Source organism: Kryptolebias marmoratus, linkage group LG4 (genome assembly GCF_001649575.2).
Source record: "Kryptolebias marmoratus isolate JLee-2015 linkage group LG4, ASM164957v2, whole genome shotgun sequence".
NCBI classification, from domain to species: Eukaryota; Metazoa; Chordata; class Actinopteri; order Cyprinodontiformes; family Rivulidae; genus Kryptolebias; species Kryptolebias marmoratus.
This window is the reverse complement of record NC_051433.1, coordinates 31,576,593-31,582,269: the sequence shown is the minus strand read 5'-3', so window position 1 is coordinate 31,582,269 and position 5,677 is coordinate 31,576,593. Positions and strand designations below refer to the sequence as shown.

The following is a 5,677-nucleotide window of genomic DNA, read 5'->3' as shown; positions in this document are numbered from 1 at the left end:
AGACCCAGGACATGCTGGAGGGACTATGTTTCTCGGCTGACCTGGGAACGCCTTGGGATTCCCCCGGAGGAGCTGGCCCAAGTGGCTGGGGAGAGGGAAGTCTGGGTCTCCCTGCTTAGGCTGCTGCCCCCGCGATCCGACCCCGGATAAGAGGAAGAAGATGGAATGGAATGGAATAGAATGGAATGGAATGGAACAACAAGCAGCTAATGGAGTATTTTTTTGTTGACTATGCATTTTACTCTGGTAAAAATAAATGCATTTACATGCTGTGCATGTTGTTTTGTGTTAACCTAACATGGTTTGCCTTTTATTTTGTCAATTCCTTTGTTGAATTTTCACAAGTGGAAGTTTGGAAAAAGTCTTTAAATAGGAATATATAGGATATAGGACAAATTTTAAACAGGGTAGTAATAAGGATGATACAGTGTGACAGGTTTTAAGGTAAATGCCAGAATCGAGTACCCAGAAAACGGACAGACTACGGAGACGGTGAAGTAGGTAAGTGGATTTATTTACAGTGCATACAGTGGCAGGTCAGGATCTGAAAAGGGGTAGGAATAGGTTAGTCCTTGGTCTGGCTTGCTCTCGGTGGATTTCAGGATTTGCAGTGAGGTGAGAAGGCTTATGGATTCGTGACCAGGTAGAGTCTTGCAGGTGAGTCCTAAGGTTCCCCAGGTGAGTATTTACATGGTGCAGAGTTGGAATCGGAGGAGACAGGCAGGCAGAAGTCTCGGGCAGATGTGTTCGGAGTAAGATCCAGGTAAGTCCCACAGGTTTCCACCCCTGTATATCAATAAATTTGACTTTGACTTTCTTTCTTTGAATATCTTTTGGTCAATCTACCCCTAACCTCTTCACTTCTGGTTTTTCCCTCAAAGACATTAAGGAAAACAGATGAGTAATTAAGTACTATACAACAGTGTTGATGGAAATGGCGGCGAACAGTGAGTGTTTTGTGACTTTTGTGCAACACTACTTTTGCAAGTCAATTTCACTGTTGTAAAGCTAACTTTGTACAAACATAAAGTTTTGAGACTCAATAGTTCTGTATGCAGACAATAGCTAGCTAGTTAGCTCTGACTAGATTGCGCTTGTTGTCTCCTAATAAATTATCCTCAATGCGGAAAACATAAAACTGGAAGTCAGCTTGATGGCAGTGTCTGTATATAATTTAAGCTATTATGTTTGGTTTTATTGATGTTGTGCTATTTTGTGCTGTGTTCATTTTTCTTTGTTTCATTCAGAATTTCCTTCTGCCCGCAACCAGCCAAGCTCCTGTCCAAGTACCCAGGAACAATCAAAGACAAACCAACCTGCACCAACACCACTAGCACCAGCAGGACCTGGTACAATGCTGCTTCCTGTTATCACTGGTAATATAATATACCAAAGTTCCAATTTTTTTCTTTCATATTGTTGATACTGGTAACATTATTGTCCACACTGTAAGAAATTTGGATGAATAGCATGCTTTAAATTCCTTGCCTCTTCTTTCATACTGATGTTAATATGGGTGACATTATTGTGGATATTGATTGAAATTTCAATTTATATTCTAAACTTAATCTACATTGCGTATCTGACACTTCATGCAATATTTAGCAAAAATTTAATTGCCTTTCACTAAGCAGGAATATACTAATATTTTCTTAAGTGTATCACTGATCATTTGCTTTTGTAACCACCTACATCTCTGCTTTTCATGTAGGCAAAAGGATTCACATTAGTGCAGCAAGAGATGAGGAGGGAGAGCAAACTTCTCTGGGTCCAGTGTGATTAGCACCTCAAATCTATCAAAATGGAGTCAAAATCCACATTCTGGCTGATCTGTTTCAAGTGTTCTGCTAGCCCATGTGAAGAACCCACGGGTTCTACATCTTTTTTTAGTATATGTTTATTTGTTCATATTTATCTGGATTTATACAAAAGCAAATATATATTTTTTGTTGTTGTTTATTTGTTTTTGCCACAGTTGAATCATCCTTAACCATATCAGCTTTATCTTGAAATCAAGTAAACATAATTAATATAAAGTACAACTATAGCTAAAGCACTGAATGTAAAAGTAAAATTCTCAAAATGTTTTGGGTAATTTTTCCTCACCAGGGAGGCATCCAGGAGCCATTCTAACCAGATGCCTGAGCCACCTCAACTGGCTCCTCTCGATGTGGAAAAGCAGCGGCTCTAATCTGAACTCCTCCTGGATGACCGAGCTTCTCACTCTATCTCTAAGGGAGAGCCCAGACACCCTGCAGAGAAAACTCCTTTTGACTGCATGTATCCATGATCTCTCTTTTGGTCACCAACCAAAGCTTGTGACCATAGATGAGGGTGGGAACGTAGACTGACCAGTCTATCCAGAGCTTCACTTTTTGGCTCAGCTCTCTTTTCACCATGACAGACTAGTACAGCGCTTGCGTCACTGCAGATGCTGTAGCCATCTGCCTATAGATCTCCCACTCTATTTTTCCCTCATTCGTGAAAAAGACCCCGAGATACTTAAACTCCTCCACGTGGGGAAGGACTTCTTCCCTGACCTGGAGAAGGCACTCTACCCTTTTCTGGCTCAAAGCCATGATCTCTGATTTGGAGGCATTGATCGTCATCCTAGTTGCTTCACACTCGGCTGCAAACTGCTCCAGCGAAAGCCAGAGATCATGATCTGATGAAGCCAGTAGGACCACATCATCTGCAAAAAGCACAGGCGCGATTCTAAGACCAACAAAATGGATCTCCTTAACACCTTGGCTGAGCCTAGAAATTTTGTCCATAAAAGTTATAAACAGAATCGGTGACAAAGGGAAACTTTGGCGAAGCCCAACTCTCACTGGAAACGAGTCCGACTTACTGCTGGCAATGCAGACCAAGCGTGTACAGGGACCTAGCAGACCATATCAAAGGGCCTGGTAACCCATACTCCCGGAGCACCTCCCACAGGACTCCCAGAGAGACACGGCCGAATGCCTTTTCCAAGTCCACAAAACACATGTAGACTGGTTGGGTGAACTCCCATACACCCTCAAGGACCCTCCTAAGGGTGTAGACCAGTACGAAAACCATACTGCTCTTCCTGAGTCTGAGAGAACCCCTGAATAGACTTTACCCCATTTTAAATATGGGGACCACCACTCCAGTCTGCCAATCCAGTGGAAATGCCCCCGATGTCCACGCAATATTGAAGAGTCATGTCAACCAACACAGCCCCACAACATCCAGAGCTTTAAGGAACTCCAGGCAAATCTCATCCACCCCCAGGCCCTTGCCACTGAGGAGCTTTTGAACCTTGGTGACCTCAGTGCCAGAGATTGGTGAGCCCAAGACTGCTTCCTCACTGGAAGACGTGCTGGTGGGATTGAGGAGGTCTTCGAAGTATTCTGCCTACAAACCCACAATGTCCTGAGTCGAGGTCAGCAGCACACCATCCCCACCATAACAGTGTTGTTGGTGGGGCACTGCCCCCCTTCCCCCCCGAGACGTTGAATGGTGGACTAGAATTGCCTCAAAGATGTGTAGAAGTTGTTCTCCAAAGCCTCTCTAAACTCCTCCCATGCCCGAGTTTTTGCCTCAGCAACCACCTGAACCGCATTCCGCGTGGACTGCTGATACCCATCAGCTGCTTCTTGAAGCTCTGTCTCACGGGGGTCTCGGCCAGACGTTCCCAGCAGACCCTCACCGTACGTTTGGGCCTGCCAGGTCAGAACAGCTTTAACCCCTTACTACTCCACCTCAAAAAGCTCAAGAAGCCTGGAAAAGACGTACCCAAATTAAATTAGATGCTATTCTTCAGCCTTTTGTGGTTCAAACTAAAGATTAGGCTCCATGCGAAGTTAACACTTTGAATTTTTTGCCTGAGCAGTCAAAATGATTGTAACTTTAACCAATTAGTAGTTACTGAAGTGAAAACACAGAGATTTCAAGCATTTTTTTTCTCTCCTAGAATTTTCTATTTTTTCATCAACTTACTGTACATGGAGGAAGGGTGCTGAGACCGGAAAAACCAAATGAGGCTGTAGAATTAAGTTTTATTGTCGAGGAGCTCAAATCTTAGAAAATTAGCACAAAAGAATCACTATAATTGAGATATTTTTCTGAGGTAAAGTCCAGGTCCTACCTAAACTGTGCCAAATGGATATGTAACTTCAGAAAGCTCTAACTCCTACATGCTTCAACATACAGGCGTCAGTGAGGGCTCAAATGAAAGGTGACGCTGACACAAATCCTGTTCTGCAAATGATGTCACTCTCAATATGATTATTATACAGTAGAGTATAAATAAACACAATGAAATGTTTATTTTTTCTAAAGTACATCATAAAAAATGTCTCAAAACAAGTACAATTTGTCAAAACGTGTATTTACTGAAAAAATATGAAAAAGTAATTACATTGAAACAAACTACTCACAAACTACTGCCACACATAAACTATTTACAAACCATTTCACTGTTTCTACTTCAAATTCAGTGTCCAGTTACGTATTTTTAGGGTGCCCCCTTTAGTTGCACAAAGCTCCGGAGCTTCGCTGACGTCACAGCTGCCACCCGCTCCGAATGCTCATTCAGCTCTTCCCGTTCTGGCTCGGAGTCACTTGCAGGCCTCAAACGAAAAAAATAATAAAAAAACAATTTGTTATTCATTAGTTATAAATACATTCACACACACACACAAAAAATGGCGGTGCTTCGTCATGTCCGCCCGGACTACGGTGTCCGCCCTGGCCAAAATGTCCGACCGTTGACTCACCCGCAACACCCCCTCACACACTCACACATGCCTCACATGAAAAAGATGGCGGTGCTACATCGTGTCCACTCTCACTTTGAAGTGACCTGACCAAAATGTCCCCCCCCCCTCCCCTCCTCCCACCGCGCCGTTCACGGAGAAAATAAAAAGTAGGAGCTTCTTTATCCATCCTAGCTTTCATGTTTACATTCACACAAACACCTCTCCTTTTTCTGTCGGCTGCTCTGTTTTCAGGGGTCTCCACAGCGAGTCCCCCGCTCCATCTAACGTTTCTGTCCTCACACAAACACCGACATGCTAAGCTACTGACCTCCACCCCCTACCTCATTATACACAGCTAAAACGAACACAGTTAAAAAGTAAATAAAAGACGGAGACTTTTGTTTTCTCACGTAATACTTTAGTAAGTACTTCGAAACGCACAAAATCTGTCTTTAGCATGATACACATTGTTACTATGTTCGAATATGAAACTAACTCACAACTATCCGGACATTTAGCACAAACATCGATAAACAAAGCGCCGTCTATAAACAATGAGTAACATATACAGGTGCTGGTCATAAAATTAGAATATCATGAAAAAGTACATTGATTTCAGTAATTCCATTTAAAAAGTGAAACTTGTATATTATATACATTACATACAAACTCATATATTTTAAATGTTTATTTCGTTTAATTTTGATGATTACAAATGACAACAAATGAAAATCTCAAATTCATCATATCAGAAAATTAGAATATTACTGAAGACCAAGAAAAACAAAGGATTTATAGAAATGTTGGCCAACTAAAAAGTATGAACATGAAAAGTATGAGCATGTACAGCACTCAGTATTTAGTTGGGCCTCCTTTGGCCTGTATTACTGCAGCAATGCGGCGTGGCATGGAGTCGATCAGTCTGTGGCACTGCTCAGATGTTATGATAG

At 42.2% G+C, this 5,677-nt stretch overlaps 1 long non-coding RNA gene across 1 annotated transcript in view; it reads right to left on the bottom strand.

Moving 5' to 3' along the window:
• Positions 1-4,338: 4,338 nt before the first annotated feature.
• The window catches only part of LOC119616979, a 2,797-nt gene continuing 1,458 nt past the window's right edge, over positions 4,339-5,677 (bottom strand). Inside the window, exon 2 of the long non-coding RNA XR_005233097.1 lies at positions 4,339-4,598. This is a non-coding gene — a long non-coding RNA (uncharacterized LOC119616979). The remainder of the gene's footprint in view (positions 4,599-5,677) is intronic.